Raw genomic sequence first — 16,228 nt, forward strand, 5'->3', positions numbered from 1 at the left:
GTTGGCCTTTCTGTGGAGGTTGGATGTTCTCCCACAGTCCAATGAAATGCTGCTTAGGTTCATTGGTGCTTCTAAATTGGCTGTAGGTGTGGATGTGAGAGAGTGCTTCTCTGTCTCTCTCTGTTGGCCCTGTGATGGACTGCTCACCTGTGCAGGTGGACCACGCTTCTTGCCCTATGACAGCTAGGGCACAGGCTCCAGCCCTGTGAGCCTAAGCTGAATAAACAGTTAGCAAAAATGATCCATAGATGGCCTGAAATCCCCCAGTTAGCAGTTTGGTAGATAGCTATGACATGCTAATACCAACCAGCAGCTGTATTCTACCTGTAAGCTGATCCCTGCTGAGCCAAAGCACTTTTTCATATACAAATTACAACCTTTAATAGAAACCTATTGGTCAGCATCTTATTAGCCTGCTGTTAGCTTCATTCCACAGAAAACTGAGAGAAACTAACAGAGTTGATAAAGAATAAAGAGAAATGTGCTGATTTAAAGCCTTTGAACTGCTTCAGATGATCTCTGTCCACTTCTGTCCACTCATTCATTCATGTAAGCTTTCTAATGCAGATTTGATCTCCACAGTCTGGTTCATGAAACTCATTCTAACCCTGAATGTCAGAGTGTTCCTCCTTCTCTTTCCCATCATTCATGCTGGCAGTGGAGGAGATTTGGATGTTGGACTGTGTTTTGGATGATGTGTGTATGTTTGTGTTGGACTGCTGTCTGTAAAGCAAACGCACATTTTGCTTTGGATTTCAGTGTCAGACAGACTTTAAGGTGGAATGAAGAGTTGGAGAGTTTCACAGTGAATTATCCAGTGGAGGATTTTTCTTCTTCTTTGAAGGTTTGAAATGTGAACATTGTTCTGCTGCAGTCAATGGACTAAACCAGAGAAGAAGAAAACAGACTTTACCATGAAGATCCTCAGTGTGGATCAGTATAATATCAGCCTGATGTCTGCAGTTTAGTGTCAGCACAACTTTCACATCATATTCATCTCAGCACAACTAAAACATGCTGACTGACCTCAGAGTTTCAAGTCCACATCCTGGACTCTCCAGGAAACCACACAGATGCTTCACTCCTGAATCCTGCAGCTTGTTGTTGTAGCTCAGGTCCAGCTGTCTCAGATGGGAGGGGTTGGACTTCAGTGCTGCTGCCAGATAATCACAGCTGATCTTTGACAAACCACAGTCCCTCAGTCTGTATAAAGAATGAAAGATGTAAGTTTATTAGACAAAGTGTGAGCTTGAAATCATTCAGTGTTTCATCATCTGTTCAGAGCTGAAGAAGGTTCAGAATGTAGAAGTTTAGAAAATGGAAACTCCAAACAGCTGAAGTCAACTGGAAGCAGCTTCAAACAAACACAACAAGAGAAAAAACTCTGAACGTTTCACATTAAAGTCGTACATTTCTCATAAAAAGAGGACAAAGACTTGAAAAAGTCATGTTTTTCCTTCCAGGAACCACAAGGCTTCACTTTTAAAGGTGAAGTGTGAAAGAAATGGACATATTTGACGTCCAACACCTTTTTCCAGTCACATTATTAAAGCAGACAAACTACAAGCTCATTTTCATTCCAACAAGTCATCTTCTGACCTGGACTAACAACACTGGTCTCTATGTGCAGCTGGCTGTGAGACCAGTGCTCAGGGAGCATCTACAAAGTGCAACACTGAAAGAACATCACACACTCATTTGCTTCCAGCACTTTCACACAAACATCTACTGTCATTATTGTCACCAAACTCTGTGGATCCTTTATTGCAAATTTAAATGGGATTCAAATGGTCAGACAAAAGAGGGTTATGAGGAAATATGATGAAATGTTGTGTATTAGCAGCAAGTTATTGAATCATTTTCCTCAGAAACCAAACAAAATGATTGACAAACATGTTTTTACAAACTCAGTGTTGGACTTGGATCAGCAGGATAAGCTGATGTTTAAAGGCATTTGAGTCTCGCTGTATGAGAGTCCAGTTATTACTCAATATTTATGGATGATGTTCTTTCAGTGTTGCACTTTGTAGACGCTCCCTGAGCCTCACAGCCATCTGCACATGGACCAGCTGACATTACCCAGCATTAGAGGCGGGTGTAAAAACATGGATTTTCCTATTTAAATGGTTTTAATTTGAATAAAGCGATGTTGATTCATTCAATCCTGAATCGATTTTTAATATAAATGTATTTTGCCAGAATCTCAGGTTAAAGCTCCCAAAAGTATTTCAACAACAAGCAAACAGATAAAACAGTAAATGAGAGCAGCTAAACACACAAAGATGGAAACACAGAGCGTGGATCGTTCACTCGACGGCACGTACACGGACACGCCGTCGGGGCTGAAAGTGGACAGCTCACAGATCCTGAAGCTGCAGGTTTCATCTGTCTCCAACCAAAACTGAGTGAACCAGCAGCAGAAGAAGATCCAAACTACGCTTTACGTTTGATGAACATCGTCATGAATTCTCTCTGACTTTGACGTTTACTTCCTGCACAGCTCTCTCTCTCTCAGTGTACTTCAAGAACAGTTTACCTTCAAAAATCTGTTTCCTGCATTATTCACTGCTTATTACGCACCAGTCTGCTGTTGTGTTCACTGCTGTCGGCCTCCGAAAACAAAGCCTCATTTCTGCTGTTCAATACTGAAGAAATTTAAACCTTTTAAAATGATGACAGATTACAAACTCTCAGCTGTGTCTTTAATCAAACCTCTGTAACTTTGCTTCCCGTCAGCAGCATCAGCTCATGTTCACATGTTGATTCATGGTTTGCTTCAGTTTTTGATGGACTGCAGAATATTTTGAAGGTTATCTGCTATAAAAAGCCAGAACTGGAAAATCTGCTTCATGTGTTTCAATTTGATCCTCAGTGACTTTGACACAAAGGCCTCTGCTGTGATGATCACACCTCTGATCAAGTCTCACAGTGTCAGCTTTGTTTTTATACATATTCATCATCATTCATCATATTCATCTCAGCACAACTAAAACATGCTGACTGACCCCAGAGTTTCAAGTCCACATCCTGGACTCTCCAGGAAACCACACAGATGCTTCACTCCTGAATCCTGCAGCTTGTTGTTGTAGCTCAGGTCCAGCTGTCTCAGATGGGAGGGGTTGGACTTCAGTGCTGCTGCCAGATAATCACAGCTGATCTCTGACAAACCACAGTCCCTCAGTCTGTATAAAGAATGAAAGATGTAAGTTTATTAGACAAAGTGTGAGCTTGAAATCATTCAGTGTTTCATCATCTATTCAGAGCTGAAGAAGGTTCAGAATGTAGAAGTTTAGAAAATGGAAACTCCAAACAGCTGAAGCCAACAGGAAGCAGCTTCAAACAAACACAACAAGAGAAAAAACTCTGAATGTTTCACATTAAAGTCGTACATTTCTCATAAAAACAGGACAAAGACTTGAAAAAGTCGTGTTTTTCCTTCCAGGAACCACAAGGCTTCACTTTTAAAGGTGAAGTGTGAAAGAAATGGACATATTTGAAGTCCAACACCTTTTTCCAGTCACATTATTAAAGCAGACAAACTACAAGCTCATTTTCATTCCAACAAGTCATCTTCTGACCTGGACTAACAACACTGGTCTCTATGTGCAGCTGGCTGTGAGACCAGTGCTCAGGGACCGTCTGCAAAGTGCAACACTGAAAGAACATCACACACTCATTTGCTTCCATCATGCAACCTGAAGAGGAAACAGAGATGCCTCCCCTTCAAAGTAAAAGCTGCTCCTTTTGGACACAGTATCAAAGAAAGTCTACAGTATAACATAGAAAAGACAGAACAAAGTTTTGGTTGTTTTTAAATTGTGCAGAAATGAAACTACACTAAGCTCAATTATGTGACAGACATTTCATCCCATGTCAGTTTGGCCTCATCCTGGGCCGGATTATCCAGCACACACTCTGACCACAGGCCCAGGGGCCACGCACAGCTGGGCTCCATCCAAGAGACAGGAAACAAACCAACACAATAATAAAAAGCACCATGTGATCTTCTTACATCTTCAAGACAAACATAGTAAAAACATGAGCATATTTGTTTCCTGATAAAATGATGTGACAGGTAGAACAGAGTAAAGTGGTGGTGTTACAGCCTTTCTCCCCTCTGCTGCCGAGGTTGTTAGTCTCTCCCAAACTCAGCTACAGGACTTCCAAATGAATGAAAGCAGCAGAGGTGGCTTTACAAATGAAAGAGGAAGAGGAGAAGAAGAGGAGAGGGAGGCCACCCTGACCATCACTCCAGCTGAAAACATCACACTTCCATTAAAGTTGGTGAGAAAATGTTGAGCAGGATGAGCTGCTGGCTAATCTGGAGGCTGTAGCAGCAGCTCACAGTCACAGTGGATTTCCACTCATGAAAAAGCTCTGGCTGCTTCATTTCTCATCTCATATCAGAGACTTTAATGCTTCACTGAAGCTGTACTGTGATGCTTCCATATCCCAGTGAGGCCTCCATAATGATTTCAGCTGTTCTGTACACACACTGTGTGCCCTGTATGGCTCAAAGTCTCTGCAGCCTGTTTTTATCTGCTATCATCAGATCTTCATCATCCTCATTCACATCCCTCACACACTCTACAGCCTCATCAGCACTGACTTCATCTTCACTGACTGATGGAGCACAACATGAACCTGTGGAGGCTGAAACACTGTCCTGTCAAACATCTCCCCGTCACCACTCCACTTCTGTCAGCCTTTAAATGAACCCTGCTCAAGTCTGTCACTTCTGTTTGGAGCCAAAAGGAAAAACTGTTGTTCAGCGTTTGGAAAGACAACATTTCTGAAAGCACTCAAACTTCTTCACATTTGTCTTCAGACACATCCTGAACATTTAGGAACTAAAGAAAGTTTCAAACATCAATCAAAGACATGAAATATTGAAAAACTACAACAGCCGCAGTCAGTGAACTCACCTCAGAGTCTCCAGTCGACAGTTTGGACTCTCCAGTCCAGCACACAGAAGCTTCACATCTGAATCCTGTAGCTTGTTCCAACTCATGTCCAGCTCTGTCAGATGGGAGGGGTTGGACTTCAGAGCTGAGGCCACAACTTCACAGTGAGACTCTGAGAGTCCACACTGAGTCAGTCTGTGATGATAGAAAATATAAAATGTGTTATTATAAAAGCAGAAAATCTGCATTATAAACACAGACTGAATGTATATGAAGACAAAACAGAGTGAGGTCATAATCTGATGAATCTGCTCTTCACATCTGTGCTTCAGCTCCTCTTACTGTGTTTGACATGACACAACGATTGAGTCTCTCTCAGACCTGCAGACTTTTAATGAGAATCTTTGTTTGGCTTTAATCTGCAGATGAAGGAGGAAGATGGTGTCACATTTAGGCTTCCATATTGTCCACAGTCTGTCACTGAGATCTGATCCAGAGTCAGAGTGAAGACACACATTTGGACTATTTCATGTTTTGACTCCAGAACATTTTGAATGAGTTCAGCTCAGTGAAGAGTTCCAGCTGGAAAGAGGATCTCTGTTTGCTACCTGCTGTCAGGTACGACTGTTCACGTCCACACGCAGGAAAAACCTGCTGACTGTTACCAAATGGAGCAGAAATCTCATCACTGGACAATAATGATGAATGAACTCAGAGCTGCTGATATCAGATCTGATTTCAGGGGAACTAAACACAGAAATGATTGGCTCATTTTAGCTTTCTGAGCCATTATCTGCTGGTGTGTCGCTAGTTGGCAGAAAATGATTTATATTCCTGTTCAGGGCTTCAGTGTTTATGAGTCCAGATCCAGGTGACAGCAAGTCAAAATGATATTCCCCGTCTATGTCCATCAGCAGCCTGTATTCACTTTGAATATTGTTATAACCTGACATGGATCCGTTTGTCTTTGATTGGTTTGTAAATGTCACTGTTTCCATTGGACCTGAGTGACGTACAAAGACAGAGAGGGAGAGAAAGGAGAGAGAGGATGGAGACAGCAAAGAGAGAGCAAACACAAACAGGTGAGAGTGGACAGGTGACCAAGGTCAGCAACCAATCAGAGAGCTTCTGTTTGACCCACAGTCACTGATGATGACTGCACATAACCAAGCAGTGTGTTACTCTGATATCAAATATGGATCCTGCTCTTATAATAATGATCATCAGATGATGTTATTGTGTTATTTTGTAGCTGAATACGATGTTTGTGTGATTATCAGTGAAAGAAGCAGTGAGGAGGATGGAGAGAGAGAGAGGACAGAGGGTGAAGTTAGAAACACTAAAAGGATTTTTCATGGATTTCATGGATGATTTGAGTGATTTCCAGCAGGACACTTAAACATGTCAGTGGACGTCCTAAAGAACATATTCACTGAAATGAAACGTGTCATTGAACAGGATTAATATCAGTGGAAACATGGTGGAAACAGCTGTGACTGCATGTGACACACTTCAAATCTGTTCTCCACTCTTGGATTTGGGATCCATGGAGCTGCTGCTGAGTCTGTACAATAAAGGAATGGTGTGGAAGGTTGCAGCGTACGGACACAAACACTTTGTGCTTACAATCTGATTTTATTTTCAACATTAAACTACTAACCTACACTGATCAATGATGTTAATGATCACATCTGGACTCACCCAGCCTTTCTGCAGTTCCTCACAGCTGGAATCAGTCTCTGTCGTCCCCAGTCTGATGTGTTGTACTTCAGCAGGTCCAACTCATCCAGAACCTCCTCTGACATCTGCAGCATGAAGGCCAGAGCTGAGCACTGGATGTCAGAGAGTTCCTTCTCTGATCTGTTCTCTGACTTCAGGAACTCTTGGATCTCCTGAAATAATGAGAGGTGGTTCATCTCCATCAGACAGTGGAAGATGTTGATGCTTCTGTCAGGAGAGATTTTATCACTGTTCATCTCCTTCAGGTTGTTGATGACTCTCTGGATGGTTCCTGGACTGATCTCTGTCTGACCCAGCAGACCTACTAAGAGTCTCTGGTTGGACTACAGACAGAGGTCATGAAGGAAGTGAACAAACAGGTCCAGGTGGCCATTTTTACTCTGGAGGGATTTCTCCATGGCTCATTTAAGGAAATCATCCAGAGAGGACTCGTTGTATTTTTGTCCCAAGAAGTTCTTCAGCACCTCTGTCTTCCTGTTGGTGTGACAGTGGAACATGTAGACTGCAGCCAGAAACTCCTGAATGCTCAGATGAACAAAGCAGTAGACTGGTTTCTGGAAGATCACACACTCTCTTTTGAAGATCTCTGTACAAACTCCTGAGTACACCGAGGCCTCTGTCACATCCAGACCACACTGCTCCAGGTCTTCTTGGTAGAACATGATGCTTCCTTTCTCCAGATGTTCAAACGCCAGCCTCCCCAGCTTCAGAAGAACTTCCCTGTCAGCCTTCGTCAGCTCCTGTGGACTCGTCTCACGTCCCTCATGGTACTTGTTCTTCTTCCTCTTTGTCTGAACCAGCAGGAAGTGTGAGTACATGTCAGTCAGGGTCTTGGGCAGCTCTCCTCTCTGCTCTGTAGTCAACATGTGCTCCAGAACTGTAGCAGTGATCCAGCAGAAGACTGGGATTCTACACATGATGTGGAGGCTCCTGGATGTCTTCATGTGGGAGATGATTCTGCTGGACAGCTCTTCATCACTGAATCTCCTCCTGAAGTACTCCTCCTTCTGGGCGTCAGTGAAGCCTCGTACTTCTGTTAGCCAGTCAACACATGTAGGAGGGATCTGATTGGCTGCTGCAGGTCGGGAAGTTATCCAGACGAGAGCCGAGGGAAGCAGATTCCCCTGGATGAGGTTTGTCAGCAGCTGGCTGACTGATGACTTCTGTGTGACATCAGACAGCAGCTTCCTGTTGGTGAAATCCAATGAAAGTCTGCTTTCATCCAGGCCGTCAAAGATGAACAAAAGCTGAGAGACAGCCAGCTTCTCTGCTGTGACCTTCTGTAATGTTGGATGGAAAACATGGAGCAGCTCCAGAAGACTGTACTGCTCATCTCTGATCAGGTTCAGCTCCCTGAATGAAAGCAGAACCACCACACTGACATGTTGGTTCTCCAAGCCCTCTGCCCAGTCCAGAGTGAACTTCTGCACTGAGAAGGTTTTTCCAACACCAGCCACGCCGTTGGTCAGAACCACTCTGATGGGTCTCTGTTGGTCAGGTAAGGCTTTAAAGATGTCCTGGCACCTGATTGGAGCGTCATGGAGGGCGTCCATCTTGGAAGCTGTCTCCAGCTGCCTCACCTCATGTTGGGTATGAACCTCTTCACTCTGTCCCTCTGTGATGTAGAGCTCAGTGTAGATCCTGTTGAGGAGGGTTCTACTTCCTGTTTCATCACTTCCTTCAGTCACACGTTCACATCTCCTCCTCAGACTGATCTTATGTTCATCTAAAACCTCCTGCAGACCAACATCTGCTGAAAGAAAGAAAAACAATGAGACTAAAGAGAAATAAAACTCTTCAATGTCTGAACAACACAAGAAGTCCAGTTTTCAGAAATGAGTCCATCAGCAGACAGATGTTCAGTCTTACTTTGTACACAGCTGCTCTGACTGGCTGTCTGCAGTCCAGCTCTGCTTCTGGATCTTTCTCCACACTGGGGACAGGAGGAGTCTCCTGATGAAGCAGACTGGTCCCAGTATGAGGAGATGCACTGTCTGCAGAACCAGTGTCCACAGCTGGTAGAGACTGGATCCTTCAGGACGTCCTGACACAAAGCACAGCAGGACAGCTGCTCCTCCTCACAAACACCACTCCTCTTCCTCTTCCTCCCTCTGTGAACACATTTCTTTATCACTAAAAACATTTACTGTCAGTGAAAAACATCCAGATTTGACCAAACTGCAGTTCCTCACAGTTCCTTTGATGTCATCAACACTAATGAGCTGCTCTTCCTGTCTGCCTGTCTCATTAAACACTGAGTGATGAATACAAACTCAACACTTCCTGCAGACTTCCTGACTTCACAAGAAAAGCTTTCCATCAGAGAGACAGTTATGACTTTCACTGTTTTACAGCTGCTGTGTGCAGCTTATCTGTGTCAGTTCACTCTGAAGCAGCTTAGAAGTGTCCGTGTAGAGCCGTGGTCTGACACACAGAGACTTCTGATTTTCTCTATTTAAACAAACATGATGAAGATGAGCAGGTTTCTCTTCTAGTATAAAACTCTGTGTCTCTCTGGCTGGCTCATGATGGCTTTTCAGGTTTTATGTTTTGCTCTCTCCTGCTAGCGTTTTGCCTGCCTGGGTGGAGCTTGTAATGGCCTCTCGCTCTTGGTCCACACAGTTATGATGATTACACCACCTGTTGCTGATTCACCTGGGCTTACCGGTAACCATTTAACGCTGCGGCATGGAGCAGTTTGTCGCTGGGACATTGACCCTCCTGTGTTCATAATCTCAGCTCCTTGCTAAGAAATTTCTCTCTAAATTCACCAGTTGGGTTAACTTTGTGTATACTTGAGTATATATTTCCCCGGACCTGGTTACAGACGCTTACCTGTGACTCCCGTGTGTGGCTGTGTGAGTGGAGAGCAGGACAAGAGTGACTGAAGAGGAGTGAGTGTGGACTCCCTTCCCTCTTTTCCCTGGAGCCCTGGACCCCCTCCCCAACTCACTGTACATATATAGAGCACTGTGGTTCACCCCTTTGGTAAATAAACTGTCACCTCCAGGACACTGGGGCGTGCAGCTCGGATCTCAGCTGACCCTTCTCACCCTGGACACAGTCTGTTTGACCTGCTCCCCTCAGGCAGGAGGCTCCGGTCCATTCGCACCAGAACCTCTCGCCATAAGAACAGTTTCTTCCCCTCTGCTGTCGGACACATGAACAATAACCGTATGACTGTTCCCACCCCTAACACATGACCCTACGCTGTGTTCAATGCATCATTCCATGTTTGGCACTGATCACCACCTGCACTCATGTATATACCTATCTACTTAGCACTTTTAATTCTTATTCTTATTTTTATTTTCATGTCTATTTAAGCGTAATTTATGACAGTATGTTTGCACTGAAGCACCGCAGCAATTTCCTAATGTTGTAAACCTGCCCAACATTTGGCAAGAAAACCCTTTCTGAGTCTGATTCTGATTTGTTTGTCAGAACTCAGTCTGTGCTTGAGTTCCTTTGTTAGCCATGACATTTTGTTGGTTTCTCTCTCTTCAGGTCCCTGTAAGTGTTTGATCGGCCTTTCTAAAACATATTTATTCTGCTTTGACTGTTTTGTGTGCTGAGGGACATTGTTGCATGATCCACTTTTTCTTATCACTCAAATATCCTGATACTTTCAGAAAGTTGGAGAGCTCTCCTGGCTTGCTTAGTCTTTGCTCTGTACTGCAGTACTTGCACTGGTTTCACTGGACAAGTCTGCATGTGAATCTACAACTGATCTGACATTGTGGCACAAACACAGTAAACAAACTCTACGAGCACCTTGTTTCATGTGCAGTGGCTTTCTTCTCATTCTGCTACTGAACACTGTATGAAAAGCCTCTCACTGCCAGCATCCTTCCAGCCCCACGACAACAAGACCAACTCACATCTTCACAACACCAAGAATTTTTCCCCTTTTCTTTGGAGAAACTGAGAAGCCAATAGGATTGTAGCTCAAACTTGCCCACAGTCCTGCTTCATCACTGCTCACTCCTACCTGTGTTGGTGCTCAGTGGACAGCCATAGCCTGCTGCTAGCATGAATACTAAATGTACTGCTGTGGATGACCAGCAGAAAAACTTGTTTTCAGTTTGAGTGTTTGCTGTATTTAAAGTGTTTTTCTCAGTTCGTCTGTATTCAAAGTGCATTCGGGGCTTTAGCTGACAGCTCTTTGTGCTAACAAACTAAACTCTTAGTTTAAACCAACAGACTTTACCAAACACAAAGCCTGCTGCTGCCTCCATGGGTTAGCTTGTGTGACTGGTGTTTACAGCAATGAAATCTAAATCACACTGTGTCCTCCAAGGTGTTTGGTGGGAGCACTGAGTGAAACATAAGAGCTCTGGTAAAATAACAAACAGGGCTGTGAGAGCAACTGAAGTCATAAAAATACTGTTTAAGATAAAAAACACTTTGATGTTCTCTCGTCACCTAACAAAGTCCAAACCCTGTGAACTATTTTAGCTTTAATAACTGTTGATTCAGGTATCTTTGGACATTTGTAATTAAATATTTTTAAACTCCATCAAAGACTCCTGATGTGGCTGTTTGTAGAAGGAAAAGAGGGACAAAGTGGAGCGTCGAGCTGAGGCTTCATTCACTGCAAACCTACAGTTATGTTTCCTTATTTCTGCTGTTTGCATATTCACAGCTGAAATAAAGCTGTTAGGTGTGGCTGTGTGCAGGCAGGAATAGGACCCAAGGTGCAGACTCCGGAGACAGACGTGAACTCAAAAAGGCTTTAATTAGGTACTCAAAAATATAACATAACTGAAAAAACTCAAAACAAACACAGCTGGGGCAAATCAGAACTGACGAGACCAAAGAAGCGTAAACTGAACACACCGAGATAAGACAGAAACCTTCAAAGTAAAACAGGAAACACATAACACAGACTGAACAAAGACACAGACTCACATGCAGGCACTACAAAGGGAACAGAGACGTGGGAACAGGGCAGACACAAACACTGACTGAACACGGGGATATAGGAACTTAAGATACACATAGACGTGAACTAGACAAGGGGATGCAGGTGACAGGGGAGACAGAGCAACTAAAGAAGACAGACATAAGCCATAAGACAGAACTCAAAGAAACCAAAAAACTAGAAAGTATAAATAATATAATAAACTCAAAAACCCTGGGTCAACGACCCAGGCATCCTAACAGTACCCCCCCCCCCCCCCCTCCCTTAAGGGCTGGCTTCCAGACAGCCCAAACCAAAACATCAAAACCAAAAACAACCCAACCAGGGTGGGCGGCGGGGGAAACAGGATGGAGGGCTCGAAAACAAACCAAACAAGGAGCCAGAAACAACAAAACAAAAAAAAAAAAAGTGCAAACACTGGATCCCGGAAAGCAACAGAACAAAAAACAGGAACAAAGTCCAAAACAACAGCACCAAGGCCCGGGCAAAGTCCAAAAGCAAACAAACAAAAGAGCTCATGAAAGGCACAGAGGCCCAGGCAATAGTCTCAAAAAAGTTCAGGGGGCCGGCCCGGAGGCTGACGGCACAACAGTCCAAACCCGGGTAGGTCAGGGGGGCGGCCCGGAGGCTGATGGTCCAAGAGCCCAGAAAACAGGTCAGGAGGCCGGCCGGGCGGGAGGCACTGGTGGCGACGTAGTTCAGGGGGCCGTCCATGACGGCGGCGTAGTACAGAGAGCTGTCCATGACGGCAACGACGTCCAGTCATCGGCCGGACAGGACGTGCAGGCCGTGCAGGCCGGTCGGGACGTGCAGGAACAGACAGATTGGAGACCTCAGGAGCAGACAAAGCTGAACACTCGGAGACTGGACCAGGCGGAGCTGCAGAGGCCGGGGCCGGACCAGGCGGAGCTGCAGACTCGGAGGCCGGACCAGGCGGTGGAGCCGGTGGTGGCTGAACGGCCTCGCCAGAACCATCAGCAGAAACTGGGACGTGCTGGCTGGGTCCTCCAGGACCCCCAGCTGACGAGGCAAGAGGCTGAACGGGCCCCTCGGACCCTCCAGCGGAGACAGGTGGCTGAACGGGCCCCTCGGACCCTCCAGCGGAGACAGGTGGCTGAACGGGCCCCTCGGACCCTCCAGCGGGAAGAGACGGCTGAAGCGGTTCCTCGGACCCTCCAGCGGAAACAGGAGGCTGAACTGGCCCCTCGGACCCTCCAGCGGGAAGAGACGGCTGAAGCGGTTCCTCGGACCCTCCAGCGGAAACAGGAGGCTGAACTGGCCCCTCGGATCATCCAGCAGGAAGAGACGGCTGAAGCGATTCCTCCAGCGGGCCCTCCAGCTGACGTGGCGTGAGGCTGAACGGGCTCCTCGGGCCCTCCAGGGCTCCTCGGGCCCTCCAGCTGACGTGGCGTGAGGCTGAACGGGCTCCTCGGGCCCTCCAGGGCTCCTCGGGCCCTCCAGCTGACGTGGCGTGAGGCTGAACGGGCTCCTCGGGCCCTCCAGGGCTCCTCGGGCCCTCCAGCTGACGAGGCGTGAGGCTGAACGGGCTGCTCGGGCCCTCCAGCTGACGAGGCGTGAGGCTGAACGGGCTGCTCGGGCCCTCCAGCTGACGAGGCGTGAGGCTGAACGGGCTGCTCGGGCCCTCCAGCTGACGAGGCGTGAGGCTGAACGGGCTGCTCGGGCCCTCCAGCTGACGAGGCGTGAGGCTGAACGGGCTCCTCGGGCCCTCCAGCTGACGAGGCGTGAGGCTGAACGGGCCCCTCGGACCCTCCAGCGGAGACAGGTGGCTGAACAGATTACCGAGGAGAGGAGCGACGGTGGCGTCGCTTCGTTTTAGACGAGGAAACAGGAACCAGTGGAGAAACGGAGACCTCCTCCTCATCCTCCGACCACACAGCCGCCAGAAAAAAGGCAGGCGAACGGACAGGCGAACAAGGTCCCGGCTGGCGTGAGGAAGGGGAGGAAGCCTGCAGTGGCGATGAGGCAGAGTGTGCGTTGTCCTGCGGCAGCGGTGGGGAAGATGTAGTGAGGGAGAGAGCAAGCTCACCAGCCCTGACCTGCTCTCTCCAGGCAGTTATGGTGTTCCCCAACTCAGTGTCCTTAGCAAACTGGCTAAGCCGGGGATATTGCCGAATGATGGCCTCCACTCAGCCCCACTGCCATGGTCCTTAAATCCGGGGACAGGGCGATGCGGTCGAGCAGGCTCACCATCCGCTCCATCTCGCCGTAGAACTCAGAGGAAAAAGAGTCTGCAGGGTCCATGTTCTGGTCGCGATCTTCTGTTAGGTGTGGCTGTGTGCAGGCAGGAATAGGACCCAAGGTGCAGACTCCGGAGACAGACGTGAACTCAAAAAGGCTTTAATTAGGTACTCAAAAATATAACATAACTGAGAAAAAACTCAAAACAAACTTAAACTGAAGGAATGACAGAACACACAGCTAGGAAAATGGTAGATCGCGACACGGACACAGAGAAACACAGGGCTTAAATACACAGAGGGAGCAATCAGGGAATGAGTAACAGGAGGGAAACACAGCTGGGGCAAATCAGAACTGACGAGACCAAAGAAGCGTAAACTGAACACACCGAGATAAGACAGAAACCTTCAAAGTAAAACAGGAAACACATAACACAGACTGAACAAAGACACAGACTCGCACGCACTGTAACAGAGGGAACAGAGACGTGGGAACAGTGCAGACACAAACACTGACTGAACACGGGGATATAGGAACTTAAGATACACATAGACGCGAACTAGACAAGGCGATGCAGGTGATAGGGGAGACAGAGCAACTAAAGAAGACAGAGACATAAGCCATAAGACAGAACTCAAAGAAACCAAAAACTAGAAAGTATAAATAATATAATAAACTCAAAAACCCTGGGTCAACGACCCAGGCATCCTAACAAAAGCTGCCTTTTTGACTTCATCCTGTTGTGTTTGGGTCCAATTCTGCCTGCCACACAGCGCTACAGGACAGTCTAATATTTTTATCTTTTTAATGAATCTTTGGTCATATTTATCCAGGAAAACACAAACATGTAAAGGAGTCATCATAGTTCTCTGACCTCATTGGTCCAGGTTCAGCACTGAAGTTTGGAGGTTGATGTTTGGACCAGTCACTCCTCACCGACGGACTGCTGGATCCTGCAAACTGTGACCTCTGACCTCTGCAGACACAAACATGTAAAGGAGTCATCACAGGTCTCTGACCTCGTTGGTACAGGTTCACCACTGAACTCTGGAGGTTGACCTTTGGACCCATTAGAGTTCAGCTTTTTACAGGAAAACAAATGTCCCTGAATGCAACAGTGAGACACAGTCTGCCTGTGTGGCTGTGATAGCTGCCATTAGGAGCGCTCATGTGTTTGCAGTTAGACGAGGAGATGTTACCATCATGGACACGTTAACAAATCCTGCAGCATCAAGTGGCACAAACACTTTGTGTTCCTGTCATCTGCAAGCAACAGGAAGTTCATTAATAAAGGCGGGATGGAGACGCGACTATGATGGTTCTCCTTCATCCAGCTGTTACACACATCTGGGCTCACACGACGAGCCTTTGTCTAATACAGCAGCTGCTCTCTGAACACTTTTCTGAAGAGGAGCTGCACAAACCTTTGTTTGCTTTCTAGAGCAGCGTATCAAAGTCAAACTACCCACTGCTAGCAGCTGTTTGTATCATAGTTTAGGATCCAGATGTGTGAGGTCTGAATTTACACCTCTGATTAAAATACATAGTTAAAAACAGCCAATTGAGTCCAAATGTGTCTTAAACCAGATAAACTGACAGTTACAGCTGAGCCTCTGTGTCCTTGGAGACACTGCTCTGCTACAGAGATGCATTTTAGAAACCAGGAAACATCAAAATCATTTAAATCAGAGAGTTCTTGTTACTAACAGCTCACCTCTCTGCAGCAGACACAGGCTGGGATTTAAAACCAATGCCTCGATGATTTGACCGGTCACTCTTTAAAGACACAGAGCTGGATGGTTTCTGATTGACGCTAAAAATAAGTGAACATGAAACATGTGTCACATCCAATGTGTCCAATACATTAGATAAAAAGTATAAACTATGTAAATAGTATATTATTTAAATCGTTAAATAGTAAAAAGCTGATTAAAATTTCAAACATTTTAATACTGACATGAACTTACTTTTCGTCAGATGACTTCTTTTGCCCTAAATTACGAAAGAAATGCTTCACCCGTTTGCTCTTAGAGGACACAGAGCTGGGTGGAGGTCCAGGCTGGTTCCTGTGAATAATGATGGAGCAGTGATGTGAGTGCTGAGCTGTGACATGGAGAAGAGTCATGGACAGTTAGAGATGGTCATCTCACCTCTGAGCTTTGGTCTGGCTCTCATGTTCCCCACACAGAGTGCTTTTAGAGGGAGGGACTCCCTCCTCTCTGTCCTCACACTGATCCATGCTGCTCAATTCACATCAGCTCACACACACTTTCTACCTTCACCTGCAGAGGAAACACAAATCATTCATGTGCACATCAACTGAGAGCTGCAGAGGTCGTGTCTGATGTGTTGGACTAACATCCATCTGAGACGCAGCTTTCATCAGTTCACTACAAAAAGTGTCACAGAGCCCAGTTCAGCCTCCAAATCCTCCATTACTGTAGTCCTACAAAGCAGCAGG

At 46.1% G+C, this 16,228-nt stretch overlaps 1 protein-coding gene and 1 pseudogene across 3 annotated transcripts in view; one reads left to right on the forward strand and one right to left on the reverse strand.

The window, feature by feature from the left end:
- Nucleotides 1-16,228, forward strand: part of LOC146675501 (protein NLRC3-like) — a 507,908-nt gene that overhangs the window by 93,411 nt on the left and 398,269 nt on the right. The gene's annotated exons all lie outside the window — the stretch shown is intronic.
- Nucleotides 1-16,228, reverse strand: part of LOC146675505 (NACHT, LRR and PYD domains-containing protein 12-like) — a 39,852-nt pseudogene that overhangs the window by 15,500 nt on the left and 8,124 nt on the right. The window contains exons 2-10 of the transcript XR_014910283.1: nucleotides 15,918-16,049; nucleotides 15,735-15,833; nucleotides 15,482-15,580; nucleotides 14,642-14,743; nucleotides 8,514-8,749; nucleotides 6,606-8,397; nucleotides 4,926-5,099; nucleotides 3,006-3,182; nucleotides 1,027-1,203 (exon numbers count right to left, since the gene is read on the reverse strand). The product of XR_014910283.1 is annotated as an NACHT, LRR and PYD domains-containing protein 12-like (transcript). The remainder of the gene's footprint in view (nucleotides 1-1,026; nucleotides 1,204-3,005; nucleotides 3,183-4,925; nucleotides 5,100-6,605; nucleotides 8,398-8,513; nucleotides 8,750-14,641; nucleotides 14,744-15,481; nucleotides 15,581-15,734; nucleotides 15,834-15,917; nucleotides 16,050-16,228) is intronic.

This window comes from Rhamphochromis longiceps, linkage group LG3 (assembly GCF_057381845.1).
Source record: "Rhamphochromis longiceps isolate RC_006_pf linkage group LG3, R_longiceps_female_GT1.1, whole genome shotgun sequence".
Classification (NCBI taxonomy): domain Eukaryota; kingdom Metazoa; phylum Chordata; class Actinopteri; order Cichliformes; family Cichlidae; genus Rhamphochromis; species Rhamphochromis longiceps.